The sequence below is a fragment of the Photinus pyralis genome, unplaced genomic scaffold (genome assembly GCF_008802855.1).
Source record: "Photinus pyralis isolate 1611_PpyrPB1 unplaced genomic scaffold, Ppyr1.3 Ppyr1.4_LG5, whole genome shotgun sequence".
Lineage (NCBI taxonomy): Eukaryota > Metazoa > Arthropoda > Insecta > Coleoptera > Lampyridae > Photinus > Photinus pyralis.
This window is the reverse complement of record NW_022170596.1, coordinates 28,325,175-28,342,554: the sequence shown is the minus strand read 5'-3', so window position 1 is coordinate 28,342,554 and position 17,380 is coordinate 28,325,175. Positions and strand designations below refer to the sequence as shown.

Sequence of the window (17,380 nt, the reverse complement as noted above, 5' to 3'; positions counted from 1 at the left end):
CTAGACTAAAATGTTGTATAAAGTAAATTTAATAAAACCTGAATAAAATGTATTGTAACGTGATTTATAAATTCTGGTTCGATTTATATCAATATTTATTAAACAAAACTAAAACACTATAAAAACCGTACAATTTATATCGACTATTTATATCACACACTTCGCAATTTATATTTCCGCGCTCTATGTTTCATACGTACTCGATCTCGTTCGGTAGTAGACTGTCGCGATGTTCGGTCCGCAACCATTTATACACGCAAGCAATGTAAGTCCAGAACATTCGCGTAATTACCAGATACGTGCAAACATTCCCACTATCGCGCGCCTAGAAAATTCCAGAGCGCCAAAGGCGACGTCATGTCTGAAGCGTTTCCGTTACAGTATAAAAACACAACTGATGTGTGATATTAACCGATGGCAATTGGTTTTCCCAGCAATTTTGAATGGGAAGGTTTTATTTTCAAAAGGCTTTTTTTTAAAATAAACTAAGGATAAAAGTCTTATCTGAAAGTTACATTCTCATAAAGTGTAAAACTTGCGAGAAAACTTGTATTTCTTGAAAATTTGTTACACCGATTTCTTAAAAGATTTTTGCGAGGATTTTTGTATATTTTGTGGCCCATTAATTAATAATTGTTTGAATTTTTTTTAATAGGTTTCCATTTGTGAGGTTTCCGGCAGACCGGTAGACATACTCATAAACGTCTAAATACCATCTTTGTATGTGTTACGGTTGCTGAGAAAAAAAAGAATGAAACATTGAATCTTTTGTTTCTTTGAAAAAAATGTTTCTGTTGTTTACTGTGCTATAGTAATTTTCCATGGTTTGATTACATCTTTTCTAATTTGATTAGACAGTTGAAAATCGCTCCAAATTTTACGCCAAATGTGTTAATTAACGCTAATATGGAAGTATATATCTGTTATTTAGCACTAACTGACACATATATTTATCCGTCACACACATTTGTGTGTCAATTAGGGCTTATTATCAGGTCTATCTTAGAATTAGCACTAAGTAATTTATTTTGACAGATGGAACTGTCAATAAGTTCTAATTGGTAATGTCATTGAGAGGAAATTCTCCCATGGTTCTACTCTAAGCCAAGAATTTAAATCAGAGTGGGGTACTCTTCTCGGACGTTGTTGACATATTAATTCATAAAATGCAATTGCGTTGAAATCCAAATTTATGGTTGTCAGTCATTGAAGAAAATTCAAACCGCTTTTACGTTAATCAATTTAAATTACTCATATTTTGTAGATCGCCCAAAGCAACTTGATTGATTAAGGTGATTCGCTTTTTAAATTGATACCATCGGTAAGGTGCAACTACCATTTTCGTGGTGCGATTACACGTTTTCGTGCTTTTAATTAATTGATTACTTTAAGTGATGTTTTGCGCACCGTAAATATCGTATGTATATGGGCGTTTTACTACATTCGCTCGAGGTGATCATAAAATGTTACTCTTTTAATTCGTTTACACTTGGAAGTTTTTATTGATGTAATTTTGATTAACCGTGAGATACCGGTTTATTTCTATACAGGTGACAGTTTCCATTATATTTTCCACCCTCTCCGCTACAATAAATTTTTTTCAATAATTCTGTCGCACACTTATTTTTTAATTAAAAAATACATCACGTAAGTTTTGGGAGGTAACTAGCGACCCTTGTACTATAAGATGGTAAAAAGGAGTCGCAGAAGAAGCATTTTAATCTAATGCGATGGTAACACCAGCTGGTACCATTAAAATGTTCACACAACCACAATATAATGCCATCTTTAAATAATAAAAAAAGTAGGAATAATAATTTAAATTAATTCCGTCTGTGCAATATTAACGCTATTTTCGTGTACATCGTTTATGAGGCACGTCGACTGGACGTGGAACATATTGTTTTTACGCTTTGATCGGTCATAACACGAATTCGCCTTCGCTATTTATTGTTGTAAAATGCTTTGATCTTTCCGTTTCGATAACGCGCGAGCCATTACGGATTCTATGTCTTACGGAATATTTATGGTATTGGTAAAGCATATTTTTTTAATACAGTAACGTAAATTTCATTACTATCTAAGTAATACATATTAATCATTAATAAATTGTACACAAATACCAATGCAAACTTCTATAACAATCACTTCGTCATCGTGCTTGGAACTGCCATAAAACACGCCTTAATTAGAAAGTTTTTAGAAAAAATGAGGGAACGTTCTCAAAGAGTCTAGAAGGCATATCATATTTCAAGGAATGAATGCGCCGTACCAGCTTTCATTATTCATCAATCTTTTATCGACTTGATGGCGCCGATGCATCGATGTCTGGGATACTCGCTACCCTTCTATTCTCAGTTTAATTTCACAGCAATTGTTTTTCGGAACAAGGGTTGCGTCTTTAAAATAATATCTTCAAGTATAATACTGTGTCGAAGATAAGAATGTCTATCATGGGGATCTCCGAAACCATACGACGCGACGATGGTCAAATTAGAGAAAAGGTGCGATTACTTCCGAAGGTATTCCAAAAAAACCGACATTTACCGATTTCGTTTTTAATTTAATTTATTACTGAAGTTTTTTCGCCAAAAAAACCGATACCAAATAAGTTATTTCGGGTTTTGTGGAAAAACCGCCGATTTTCCGCCATTTTTCCAAGATGGCGGCTCTCGCGTCATGCGGATTTTTGTACAAATGTCAAATTCGGATTCAGCGACCCAAAAAACATAAACCCTGCATCTCGGTTCTTTGTCTCAGAAATTTGCAAGGTGGACCCCTGTTTTGAGCTCTAGAGCCTGGACTAACTTACAAATAGGAAATGAATGCGCTTTTTGTAACTCTGTTCGTATTAATTACTTGATCAACGAAAAGTGTGATGGTTACATCAACCTTGCTGTAACAAATACGTTAACCTTTAGTGTGCACCTAGTTCTGGGAGCGACAGGTAAAAATTGCACGCTGGAATGCGTCTAGTAAAACAATCCAGGCTCGGGGTATAACTACTTTTGTAGATGCAGAAATTTTCGACTTTATCCGTCGTTGGTTACAGTTATATGAGCGCAAATTGGGTCAATTAACCTTCGTCAGCGAACAATACAATGGATTGTCCAAAATGAAGTAAACACTCCTTTCGTTACATAATAGGTAGTGCTCGATTGGTACGAATGGAGGTACGTCTCGAGGGAAGGTCATGGCAAGCGAATGACATCTCCTGCTCGATGGCCTTTAGCTTTACGTATGACCCTGCTCCATATCCTCTCCACCTTTGCGCCTTCCTTTCAATGGATCATTTGTTTTTTTTTATTGTTTACGATTTTACGACCCGTAAATTATTTCGTCACCTTCGCCGTTTTCGTATTTCTAAAAATAGTTCCACTAGAAATTTTTTCTGAAATTTTTAAAAATCGCTACGGAAACGTAATTTAGTGTCAACGTTCTGCGACCAGTTTTGGTTTGTCGACCATTCGAAATAAGCGCAGACCGCAGTTCTGTTCCCGATTTGATGGCAATTCAAAATAAATCTAAGGCGACCTAGAAATTATACACCGAAAATAATACAATTTCATCGAACTCGCGATGACTGGCCGAAGGTCAATTTCGGGAAAGTATTAGTCAAACTGTCGCTCCACCGGCCTCAAATTTTGACTATACTCGCTCAACTTTAACTTGCAATCGTTTTCTGAAAGACGTTACTGGCTTCAAAAATTTTGGCAATTATTTTTCTACAGATTATACTTGTTTGTTTGCAGTAATTATGCGTATTTGTCTTTCCTTCCATAAACAAGATTAGATAGTTTGAAGTGCGCGAATGAAGGCTGTTGTACTATCTCATGATAATCATTGATCAAAGTATGCCTTTGTTTGCGATGCTAACTAAACTGAGAAAACATTCATTTCTATGTCAATCAATGTCATGAGGATGCCTGGGAAGGAGCTTCAGTTGGTCTTCTAAAAATTGCATAAAATTGACTGGGGGTTTGATACTAAATAAAATTTAGTTATCGACAACTGTCAAAAACACGATGAAACCAACAGTTTCCAACTTATGCTTTTTTTATTGCCGTATATCGTTGTATTCGTAATAAAAAAACAGTAACTAACGGGCGATCAAAAATGAGTTGCTGTCGAGTCGCCTTTGGAAGTTTAAGCTAAGTACGATGTCCCATGTAAACAAAAATTCCAAAGGTGACTCGACAGCAACCCATTTTTGATCGCATGGTACTTTTTGTATGGTCATATAAAAAATACAATTGATGATGATTTCTCCGAAACGAAACGTTGCATTGATCGTCTGCCGTTTACCAAAATGCGACCCGCGCAGGCAAGTTTTATAATCCACGCCAAGTTGATCCACCGCGCTCGCTCATCTTGTGACGCCGAGAACAAAGACTTGTTTCTGGTTGAAATATTTTTATTGCTCAAATCCCAAAAGTTACTCACTAAAATAAGTATCGTCGTCAGTGGCCCGCCGATAATGTCTGAATCGCCCGTTTGGCCCGCCTGCTATATACTATGTGAATCATTTTTGTAGAAACAAAGGTGGGTGTCTCTCATATTTTGGAACGAGTTCAGCTGTCACGTTTTGGTCCAAGGACTAATATTACTCTTTCATCTAAGGCAGATGTTTTCTATTTAGAAAAAAACAATAACAATAATTATCTTTCATTAAGCAAAGACGTTTTTATTTTGATTATGATTAATGTCCAGATGTGCTTTTTTTTAAGTATTCAATATTGGCAATTAGATTTGATGCAGCTTGATCATAGGCCAACGTACGTAAATAACGTGTAAAAATAGAAATGAAAAAACAAACATTACGTATGTATCTTTTCCGCCACTTCTATTTGCAAAAAAAAAACAATAAGCATAAATCGAGTTTGTCGGAGATTTCGCCATAATTTCAAATTTATTTTGGACGCCGACTAAAAATAGTCGTCGCTTTCGGCACAGTATACGATAGCCGGTTTAGTCTGTTTACATATTCGAATAATTTGCATAGTATTAATAAAAAGGACAATTGCCCATAATTGCCATTTTAATTGTGTTAATTAAACGGTGACATTGTAAATGAAATATTTTTTTAGGCTAATGGTTGATACACGCATTTTGCTAACATTGTTAGCATAACAAACGATGTCTGGGAGAGCACCAATTTTTATTATTTAAAATAGTGTATTGTTTTCCTTTCGCTTCACAGTCGTGATCCATTTTCTGACTATTACTACTCACATTTAGCTTAAATATATTTATATCTTATCTATAGTCAGAAACAGACGAAAAACAAGCAGTAGACACCAAGCGCGTGGAGAATATCTTTATTGTATACAATGCAGGGCCCAATATTGGACCTTGCGGAACTCCTTCACTGCCATTACCCTACCACATTTTGCACAATGTAAAGAGTAAATGGTAGGCAAAGGAACTGTAAGGGGAATTATAATCATTCCTATTGTTAAGTATGCATTAAGGAGGCGTAGTGGTTAGTGCACTAGCCTACCAAGTACCCATTAGAGTCGATTCATTTTTTTTTTGGGCTAATAAAAGCGGTTAAACGGCGTAATTCTAGACACATTGCCTCCATGGAAGATATTCCAGATATGGTAGGGGTGGCCACAAAGCAAAGATGTATCAAAAATGGTCCTAATAAGTATAACATTTTCAATTGGGCTATTAAAAGTCAAAAATGTTAGCCGTCAGATAATTTCTTAAATGACAAAGTGCAATTTACTATGCAAATCGGCGCCATTAACACGTCATCTCTTAACCAAAGATTGGTGTATAGCGGCAAAAGCCTGTTTATAATAAAAGTGATTTAATGAGGTACCTACATATTCATTTCGAAAAACAGCGATAAAACAGAATTTTATTTAAAGCATAAACGGCGACATTTGTTACTCGTCTTAATAAAATAGGGCGCCCTACGCATAATCAAATTTAATTGTCGCGTCGTAATTAATTGCTTAAATCGATAGGAATCTTATGTGCATCTCAGGGAAAAAGTGTTAATTTGCAATACTCAGAGACTCTTAAAAAATGTCGACAAATTGACGAAAGGCAGTGGGATCCATTAATAATCCGTAATTACTTTTGTTCTTTGCATGTAATTGCAAAATGCAGTGCTATCGAATCCTTCACTATTATACCTGCCATTTTTGTGCGATTTGGAAATACTCGAGACCTGGATTTTCGACAAAAATACTCCCTTATCATTTTCCTCGAGATTTTTTTTATCTGTACTGTACGAAGGTTTATTTTGGGTTGAACCCATTTCTGTAATTAATTAATTACATAAATTTTCGATTATTGTCAAAAGGGAAAATTTCAATAAAAGGTACAAGTACTAAAAAGGAGCATCATAATTTGGACTGGTGCCTACGATGAAACAAGACGATTTTTTTCTAATTTAGGATGGCAGCGTTAAATCCGCTCGACTATGTACTCGTATATTTTCCGCGCGTGGGTGCCGTTTCTCCAAAATAGAATCTGCAAGAAAATGTCGCCGCATCATTTTTTATCTGAATATGTAAACGTTCGTAATCTCAACTGTTAGTAAACTCAGGATTGTGAAAATGTGTCAAGAAATTATGAAGAAAATATGTGTTTCGTTTCAAGATTCTGAGAAGGAAAGTAGACCGAGAGCCCGCGTAGAAAATACCTCGTCATAGGGTACAAAAGGTTTGATGTAACTAGGCCATAGCATTGTTTAATAAAGTATTTAAACAATGGCCGTAGAATGTCACCGTGATTCCAAAATCGCCCGTCTGCCGGCCCGCGGCGGTCAACTTAGCGTGGGGGCGAATTTTGAAAACTGTTCCAAATCACATAATACTTCGTCACTGGCACACGTATGATTTTTTGCAATCTGATTCGGAAATGTGCACCAAATTCATAGTTGCAGCGGCAGACGATTTATCTGGGCAACTTTCCCGAGCAGAAGCGTTTAAAAACATTCAAAAATTGTTAAATACCTCGTCATAAGGTACACGCTCGAATTATAGCTTAAAATAAAGCTCTTTGAATGTAGAATTTGGGAAAACCATGAAAATCGCCGCAGACGGTCGTATAACTATAGCAGTATAAGCAGCAAGTATAAATTTAATAAACGTCAAAGGCAAATAATGAAACGTGATCGCTGTTTTTTTTAGGTAATTCCAAGGCATATTTGATTTATTGTAAAATGAACCTTTTTATTTTATCGATTTCCACGGTTTTGAAAAACGGAAAATTATAAGTAATAATATGAACAGATGCAGTATTTTTTTCTCTAAAAAAAACCTATTTAGACTTTTGCTCTAAAATAATTAGGGGAGCTAGTAATTGACTAGAAAGAAATTACCATTGAAATCCCTATGCTGCGTCGCGGTAGGCACCACCCGGTATACTAAAACTAAGGGAAATCTTCCATTAAATATCCCCATAACTATCTAAATGAAGTTGTTTTTAAAACTTCGTTGTTCCATTTTACCAAAATTGCAAATTACACCCGATGGTTCGTTTTGAAATGAAAGTCTTGTATAGGTATATCGTTACGGCATTTGACATTGTTTTATTATTTTGAATTTTGGCACCATCAATGTTTTTTGTAATGTGATTTCTAAACAAAATTCACCAGGTGATATTGATTGAAGATTGAGTTTTCATATTTACCATAGAATAACACATATCTTACGTACTTTATTATATGTGAAACAAATTAAATGAGATACCTATATTAAATCAAGGGAGTGTGCCAACACCCTCAAACGGACGGTGATACAGACACCGTATAAACGAAGCGTAGCTCAAACTAAAGCGTTTCTCAATTAAAGGTCCCAAATCTAACTTTTTTTCAGATCAAGGAGTGATCGAGTTAAAGAAACCCAATTATTATTCTTAAAACCTTAGCAAGATAAGATCTACGTTCTTTGCAACTGCCATTTACGATAAACGGAAAATAATTCTTGTGTCACCCTCTGCATACGTATACAGTTGAGGCTTTTTGAACTTCCCTATGTATATATATAGCCATCTAAACTATAAAATTTGTAACATACATCTTCTTCTTCACAATTTACCTCGCAATTTACATACCGGGTTGATTTTCCCAAACCGCAGGTCCGTATACTAAAATCGAACATGCAGAATTAACATAAAGCTTTTTGTAGATCGTTGCTCCCCATGTTAACTTGGAGGGTTTATAATGACTCCAATCGAAAGAAGATTTTTTTCTCATCTAATGATGTATGAAATAGTTCATTTTGAGGTGTATTTCTCATTATTTTAGCACAAATTCGGCAATAAATCCAATTATCAAAATCATGGTTAGCCATGACTAGTAAGACAAAAAGCAGATTCCAACGTTATTCAAATCCAAACCAATATTAGTTTCTGATAACTGGCATTAATTTTTTTTGTAAAATGCAGTTCACTGAGGAAAAAGTATTTATAATAAACAACGTTTACAGCGGAAATATTTACTCTTGTACGCGATATTTGTTTTCCGTACATTTTAATGAACGTCCATGGTATAGTTGAGTGTCCCATTCCGTCTGTGTCAAAAGCCACTATGCGATAAAAAATGAGTTGCTGAACTTCCAAAGGCGACTCGACAGCAACTCATTTATGATCGCACGTTGTTTCAATTCCTCAGAAAATTTCCATGGCGTAACATGATTTTGTTAATTGGATTTATTTACGGATTTTTGATAAAATAATGAGAAATACACATTGATGGTGCCAAAATTCAAAATAGTAAAATAATGTCAAATGCCGTAACGATACCTATACAAGCTTTCATTTCAAAACGAACCATTGCAATTTTGATAAAATGAATAGATGAAGTTTTAAAAACACCTTCATTTAGATAGTTATGGGGATATTTAATGGAAGATTTCCCTCAGTTTTGGCATTTACCCCCACACCCCTAGCGTACCTATTCTTTTTTTTGTTATATTGCCATTCTAAACACTTTTATAACGGTTTGTATTTCATAAATCCTATTATTTGTGGAATGCCTACATTTAATTTAGGTGGTAGGTACCTACTTCCAGCTGTAGATCCGTTTTTACAAGCAGAGCGTGCTTGAGTGACAGCGCTCTCGCTTTACCGCACGGGGAGTAATGCGTTAAACGAAGATGGAACTACAAATTTCAAAGGCGTCTGCTATAGTTATACGACCGTCTGCCGCGTTTTTCACGGTTTTCCCAAATTCTACATTCAAAGAGCTTTATTTTAAGCTATAATTCGAGCGTGTACCTTATGACGAGGTATTTAACAATTTTTGAATGTTTTTAAACGCTTCTGCTCGGGAAAGTTGCCCAGATAAATCGTCTGCCGCTGCAACTATGAATTTGGTGCACATTTCCGAATCAGATTGCAAAAAATCATACGTGTGCCAGTGACGAGGTATTATGTGATTTGGAACAGTTTTCAAAATTCGCCCCCACGCTAAGTTGACCGCCGCGGGCCGGCAGACGGGCGATTTTGGAATCACACGGTGGCATTCTACGGCCTAGTTACATCAAACCTTTTGTACACTATGACGAGGTATTTTCTACGCGGGCTCTCGGTCTAAAAGGTAATAAAGGTACGCGCACATAAACCGACATCGAACGTACAGATCCGAAAAAGTAGTTTTAATGGAATGAAATGCAGCAGCGCACATACGTGCGGACGGTACCCATCGGATTTTAAAAATCCTTGTTTTCGTCCTTCGTTAAATCAGCAAATAAATGCACATATTCCCCGAAAACATTTCTTCTTTTGCATATATCGTGATCTCTCGTTTACGTTGTCTTCACATCAATAACATTAATCTAGATATCCTACCTACATCAAAATAAAACAAATGAACGTGTACGCTTGTTATTAAACCTTTTGAAGACACACTGAAATTAGCAATAAAATGGAAAAAAACGTACACATTCATTTGTTTTATTTTGTTGTAGGATATCTAGATTAATGTTATTGATGTGATTATAATAGGTTTTTGAAAAATTTTCTTGTATTAAGGTACTAACATGTTACATCATCGAAAAGAGAAATGGTTTAGAGCGCTGGGCGCCATCTTCGAGCGTTATACTAACCTGGAGATTTATCAGTTTTTCCTATCTTCTACAGTTTTCGTCCGATTGTTTTCAAATTGGTGTCGTTGGAAAGGTCTTGTAAATGTAAAAGCGCACAACTCCCGCGCGGCGGAATTATGTTTTTCGTCCTAGAGGCGCGCGTCTTCAAGGTGTAATCGACTTCGGGCGCCCAAAAGTTTCTTAGCGGTCTCTCGAAGCATAATGGGGAGGATAGGGAATTGGGAAGCACGTTGATCAATTCCACTCGACCTTACAAATTACCTAGTACAAATTGATACTATTATTGCGTCATAAGTACAAGCATACATACAATACAAGACACCTGGTAACGATCACGTTTACATGTTCTAAGCCAGGATAGCTTTTTCTTGAAACCGAACATCTAAGCCATGGGTTTTATTTCTTTGTACAGTGATGCGCCATCAGAAGAGTACGAAAATGTACTTGAAGTGTAACAAATTGTTGACCATTAACAGTTTAGCTAATATTGCGACAATTGCATAAAAGAAATTGCGAAATGTTAGAAATTACGATCGGGTGCAAGACTAGAGAAAGCTCTCCATTTTTATTCTATTAAACGCGATTCATATTAATCAATACGTGATCATGTTGAATTGTTGTGTCATTAGCAAATAATATCGCGTTATCAGTAAGTTCAAGATTTGGCATCAAAACCAGAAAGTCGTGTTAGCTGTGAAAGTAGAGGAGTGTTGCGCGCGACGCGGCGACGACGAGCAGTTATTCGATTCTAGGCGAACCGCTCGCACAGTTTTGTCTACTGTTTTCAATTCAATTCAATTTCAGTTTTCACATGAATTTTGCACGTAGCAGTGCTTATCATTTTGAGCATTTTTCTATATACAGTTCGCTAACGAAAAAAATTACACTTTTTCTATGCAGTACTCGTTCCGCGTCGACGCTATCGTGAAAGTAACGGTGCCGTTAGCCCCCCGTTACAATTTTCATTGCACAATAAATAAATAATTGGTGTAAACTTGGATGCAATCCCAATCTGCTCAAAATTAATGTGCGTGCGTGCGTGTGCCCGTTATGTCAAATTTTTTACTTCCAAATCGAATTGAATCCTTCGGCGTGTGTGTACCTTGAACTAAATTTCGTGAACGGAAGTATGTGACCGGAAATTGCATTTGACCATAGAACCAACAGGTAAAATGATGAGCCAAGAAGTTTTGCATGTGGTCCACGAGAAGGACCCCTGGATAATCGAAGAGGATGTCACGACGCGCGCCAGCGATACGAAACAGTGGATAGTCGAAGAGAAAAACACGCTCACCGATAAAAAAGGGCGTAGGAAATCCTGGCACGCGATCAAATTCGAAAAGAAACGAAGAAAAGGGGTGGTGGATGAGAGTGGACTTGCGGACGTTCGCCAGAAGAGGCCCTCCTGGTGGAATATCTTCGCAACGCAACCCTGGCCAAGGTATTTATTTACAACTGCCCGTATTTAACGCCGGTTAAATTTCAAAGCTTCTAATAACACGTGAATTATCGCATGTCGACCTTTGATTTGCATTCGTGAAATTTTGGAAAAAATTTTAATTTATTCTATCACGCTCTCTTGAACTTAAATAATACGTAACCGATTTTCTTAAGTAACCAAAATTATCGGTAATTATCGCGATAAGAACCGAAATTGAGTGAATTGTGCTTCAGATTAGAAGTTTCTTTAATGATATAAAGGGTATTTTTGGTACTGACGTTATAGATTGTAAAGGAAATTAAAACAGAAAAAAGCTAATTTTGGAAAAAAATATTTCCCTGGAAAAGGGAGAAAAACTCGAAAGGGCGAAGGGCCGCATTCATCTCGCAATTCACAAGATCTCTTTACGACCCCATAATTTGAATGCGCTCTTCGAAGAGTAACAAAAAAATTGTTGATATTTTTCTTTAATTTTTCACACATGCCTATAAAGGAGGAACTAGAATTGTTTTCTATATGAGTATCAATATGCCTTTTCCAATTCTATAAACATACCTACTTCCAAATTCTAAATCGGAATGCGAAATGGGCGAAAATTGGTATTTACCATAGAGAGGAGTTTTTTCGAAAGAAAAAAATTCCCCTTATGTGATGATTTTGTTCGTCTGTTCCTCGCTTAACTCGAGAACGAAAAGAGACAGCGAAAATTTCGCCAATCGATTTCTATGAGTTCAAGGATCAGTGATATTAAATATGAGTGGCAAAGAATTCCCCTGCTGAAAATCGTAAGCGATTGTTTGTATCTTGTTTTAAATAACGGCCGTCAATTTTTAATTGTTAGCTATTTGCGAGAGTATTTGTCTTTATGTTGTAGCCCTAAGACCCCTCGGATCATAATTCCTTTACCATCTCGTTTACCATAAAAGATACCGAAAAAAGCTTAGTTCAAAATTGTGCACATTTACCGTCGCCATATTTCTAAAATATTTTTGATCACCAGAGGCGTGCTGTATTCCAGTGGCGTATCAATCCTGCGTTATTACTGATTTAGAGAGTACTTCGAAAAGTACTTTTTTTTATGTAACATGTTATATTGATAATTTTAACGATTTCGCCAAAATTTGACAGTTTTTCGAAATTTTTTTAGAAAAACTAAACCGCGCTGGCGGCTAATTTTTGAATTGAGGCACAGGTTAAGACCTATTCCACAATCGCATAATTTTTTTAACGGACTTTATCGGAAAAATAACATTTTTTATTGACCTTCGCCAAATGTCATATTTTGTTTAAAGTTTAAATGGCACCCCCCTAAACAAGTTATACCACTGGGTAGCCAAAACTACAAATTTTCCACTGATACAAAGAAAATCACTCATTCCATAAGAAAACTTCAGAAGAAAACGAAGTCGAAACGCAAATTTGTAAAAAAAATATTATTTTCCAAACCCAAGTGTGCCATGATGAAACAAAAGATGTTCAATTCTCACAATTAACAGTAAAGTGTCGGCAGTGTATGATTGTTTTTTAATCATCGTTGCAAAATTGTTCCTAACTCAAGCAGGACTGGTTGATATACCTAGTGTTTATTAGAGACCGTCACGAGTGTACGCTGTGAGATATCTTGGCGAAACACATTCATATCCACGGGTGTTTCAAAAGGTGTTGGATAGATTTACAGCTACTAGGAGTGTAAAACCATCAAGGAGAGTTAAACGGACGCCGGTTTTGGTGGAAGATCATGAATTGCAAGTTCCCGGGGTAGCTGTTGATAATCGTCATTGGTTTTTCTCTGTAAAAATTGGGGGATAGTTTTTAGTTAGACCACATAAGTCAATAAGTGGTGTCAAAAAAGTTCAAATTTTTCTGGACGTACTTATCTAAAATTTCGGAGGAGGTTGTAACGCCCAATTCTAAATTAAGCGTTTCAAAGGCAGTAGCTTTTATATAAAACTTTTTTTTTGTATCTCGTATACTTTCGATGATATATAGTCAGGGGCGGACTGGGTACTTACGGGCCAGTTGGAATTGCATAGGTTACGGGCCATTAAAGTATTACTGTAATGAAGATTGGGGGGGGGGGTGAGCTGATAATTAAAAGTACATAATCCAAACGAGGCGCGTCGCCTATAATTGTGTTTCAGCACTTTCAAAATACTACAAAAAATGATAAATTCATTGCAAAACATTTACATAGAAACAGAATTTTGTAATGAACAACCTAACATCAACCCCAATGAGAGAAACGTGTTAATAATTTATTAATAGTGCAAGAAACTAAATACAGCACATACTTATAAATTTCCAACGGGCCAATATGACCTACAGGCCAGGTGGCAATCGCCACCCGCCCCTCCGGGCCAGTCCGCCCCTGTATATAGTAGTTAATTATACCGGGTGAATATTCCTAAACCGAACATAGGGAATTAACATGAGAAAAAGGTTTTTTGTAGATTGCTCCCCATGTTAACTTAGAGGGTATATAATGACACCAATTGAAAGAAGATTTTTTTTCTCGTCTAATGATGTACGAATTAGTTCATTTTCAGGTGTATTTCTCCCTATGTTATCAAAAATTCGGCAATAAATCCACTTACCAAAATCAAGTTCGCCATGACTAGTAAGACAAAAAGCAGTTTCAAATGTCAAAATGAATATCAGTTTATGACAACTGGCATTAATTTTTTTTGTAAAATGCGGTTGGTTCACTGAGGAAAAAGTATTTATAATGAACAACGTTTACAGCGGAAATATTTACTCTAGTACGCGATATTTGTTTTCCGTGCATTTTAATGCGCGTCCCATTCCGTCTGTGTGAAAACCTATTTCAATTCTTTTGGACATTTTCATGGCTTAATATGATTTTGCTAATTGGATTTATTGCCGAATGTTTGATAAAATAATGAGAAATACACCTGAAAATAAACTAATTCGTATATCATTAGATGAGACAAAAAAATCTTGTTTTGATTGGTGTCAATATAAACTCTCTAAGTGAACATGAGGAGCAACTGTCTACAAAAACCTCGACAAAAACCTTTTTCCCATGTTAATTGCCTATGTTCGGATTTAAAATATTCACCCCGTAGAAGTATTGTTTTACTCTCGGTTTTACTATTATAAGGATACTATTTTCAGCAATTTTTGCTATTGTTCAATTGATTCGATGGTGCTGTATCGATACTATTCAACTAGCTGCAATATGAGGTGAGACAGAGCCTACTATAACTACTATAGTAGGCTCTGGGTGAGATCGAATTATTTATTTATCATTATCAAGAAAAGTTTACGCATGCTATCGTTCGGTGAATTGAATTGCTACCAATTTTATTTATAAGGTTTTTTGTGAGTTCATTTTGTAACCCCTATTATCTCTGCATTCTGTAGTTAACTTCTTAGCGATTTTTGTTTTTTTTTCCATGGCATTCAAAAAACCTTGGTAGGATAATTAAAAACCTCAGCCTCGGGTTTTTAATTTAAAACTAGCACAGGCTTATGGGCCATAATCCCGTGAAGTTTTCCACTCCATGAAATCAGTGCGTAAAAGGTGATTTTTTGGAGTATGGTGGATATCACATCGCGTAAGCCATGCGTAGGTCGTTATTTTGAAAATTTGAATAAACTAATCATGTTTGTATGTCAACATAAAAATGTTAATAACGTGGGGGATGATTTGGATGAGTACAAACTGCAGTGTCCTCGCTTCAGTTTCTTTAAGTACATTGTAAAAATATACTCGCGAGGTTAATAAATAAACAATGCATGTGAAAATTGGGTTGGGAATGGAATAAATTTTCCTCGATTCGAATTTAAATATTGTTTATACTTTTGAATGTTAGAAATAAGTAGGTATACTTCGTATGCTTAAATTGTTTCAATGTCAAACCGAGTGCACGACTCACACAAATTACCAAAAGTCCTCTAGTGGATTTTATGTACCAAAGATCAGTGTAACGTGCTGAATTTTCCTTTTTGCGATACAATTTTGTTGTATAATAAAGGTAATGTCATCCTGTTTTTTTTTTATTAAATTGGGTACATGGAAATAATTATCAAAAAAAAAGAACGTACATAAGCGCAGATAATGTACCGACAATAAGTAAATTACATATTATTACACGGTGAATTATATTTTTGTATTTGATGGTGGTACTAAGCTATTTCTAATCTGTGGAAATTGGACAGTTTGTCAATTGTTGATTGCTCAGCCCTCGTGGAGGTAAAGGGAAAATTTTTGCGTCGTTTTGTTGTGCGCCATTTTCGTAATCCGAAAAATACTTATCTCGAGTTTTTGTTTGATTTGAACATGCTCCACCAGTTATCAACGTTCAAATTGTTTTATCATTGTGCTTACAGGATCTACTTAAAGAAGTATAATGTTTTAACTTGAGGTACCTTAACCCTTCCCCTCCCCTCTCCCTCTCCATTCAGTTGTTTTTTTGGCACAGATAGCTTTAAGTGGTGAAAATCGTCGACGTATCTTTGGAATTGAGTAATTACACATTTAAAGCTTATTGAATAGCTTCGGAATAAATAAATTGAGTTTAAGATTCTTAATTAAACGTAGGTACATATTGTCGCAATTTTATGGAACGCCGTTGTATCTTTTAATAACTGAACACCCGGACTAAAAAAATTAACTATAATTGACGTAATGGTACTAAAATTTATAGAAATTTACTTTGTGTTAACAACAATTGCCTAGTTGAAATTAATAATTGCATATCTTCCAATAACAACTCGCAATAATTTCCTCTTTTACAATTTCAAGAACGGTTTTTGTGCGAAATTTCAAAAACCGTTATTGAAATGGCATATTTAACAATTTCAAATCGGCAGTCTTATTCATATATCACGATTTAGAAATATCGTGTTGAAAATTTTAATGTTCAAAAATTATCGATTTGATATTATTAAATAATCTTTAATATCACCTTCACGCTTTGTAATAATTTTCAATTTCAAGTTGAAATATTCAATTCTCTATTTCAAACTCGTAACTTTGGAACGCACAATTTAATTTTTAATATCAACTCTGTGACATTGGTAATTCCTCAGAGTATTTAAAAATTTCAAGTAGAAATTAGTAATTTGTGCAATAGAATTAAAAATATCAAGGCGATATTTTTAAATCACATATAGCAAATTGACCTGCCCTGTAGCGACAGTAAGTTTAATAATCGGAACAGAATTTAAAATCTCCATTTCGCGTAATTGTACATTTTTTTGTCAATATTATTCGCACAATGTATTTATGAACGATATGGGTAATAAAATAAGCACTTGAAAGTAGATTTTCGCAGTAATTACATCAAACGTGATTAGTTGGGTTGAGGTTCGCTCCTCACTTTTGACATCACTCGATAAATGGCGCCACAATATTTTATATGTCATGACATATAAGTAAATCGAATTACCAATATCACAGAGTTGATATTAAAAATTAAATTGTGCGTTCCCAAAGTTACGAGTTTGAAATAGAGAATTGAATTTTTTATTTCAACTTGAAATTGAAAATTATTACAAAGCGTGAAGGTGATATTAAAGATTATTTAATAATATCAAATCGATAATTTTTGAACATTAAACTTTTCAACACGTTATTTCTAAATCGTGATATATGAATAAGACTGCCGATTTGAAATTGTTAAATATGCCATTTCAATAACGGTTTTTGAAATGTCGCACAAAAACCGTTATTTGAAATTGTAAAAGAGGAAATTATTGCGAGTTGTTATTGGAAGATATGCAATTATTAATTTCAACTAGGCAATTGTTGTTAACACAAAGTAAATTTCTATAAATTTTAGTACCATTGCGTTAATTATAGTTAATTTTTTTAGTCCGGGTGTTCAGTTATTAAAAGATACAACGG

General features: G+C 35.2%; 1 long non-coding RNA gene across 1 annotated transcript; it reads right to left on the bottom strand.

Annotated features, from left to right (window-relative positions):
* Positions 1-6,365: 6,365 nt before the first annotated feature.
* LOC116171066 lies at positions 6,366-10,681 on the bottom strand. Its single transcript, XR_004145365.1, has 3 exons — positions 10,378-10,681; positions 10,068-10,328; positions 6,366-6,486 (listed from the first exon to the last, which is right to left on the bottom strand). It is a non-coding gene; the product is annotated as an uncharacterized LOC116171066 (long non-coding RNA).
* Between the last annotated feature and the right edge of the window lie 6,699 nt (positions 10,682-17,380).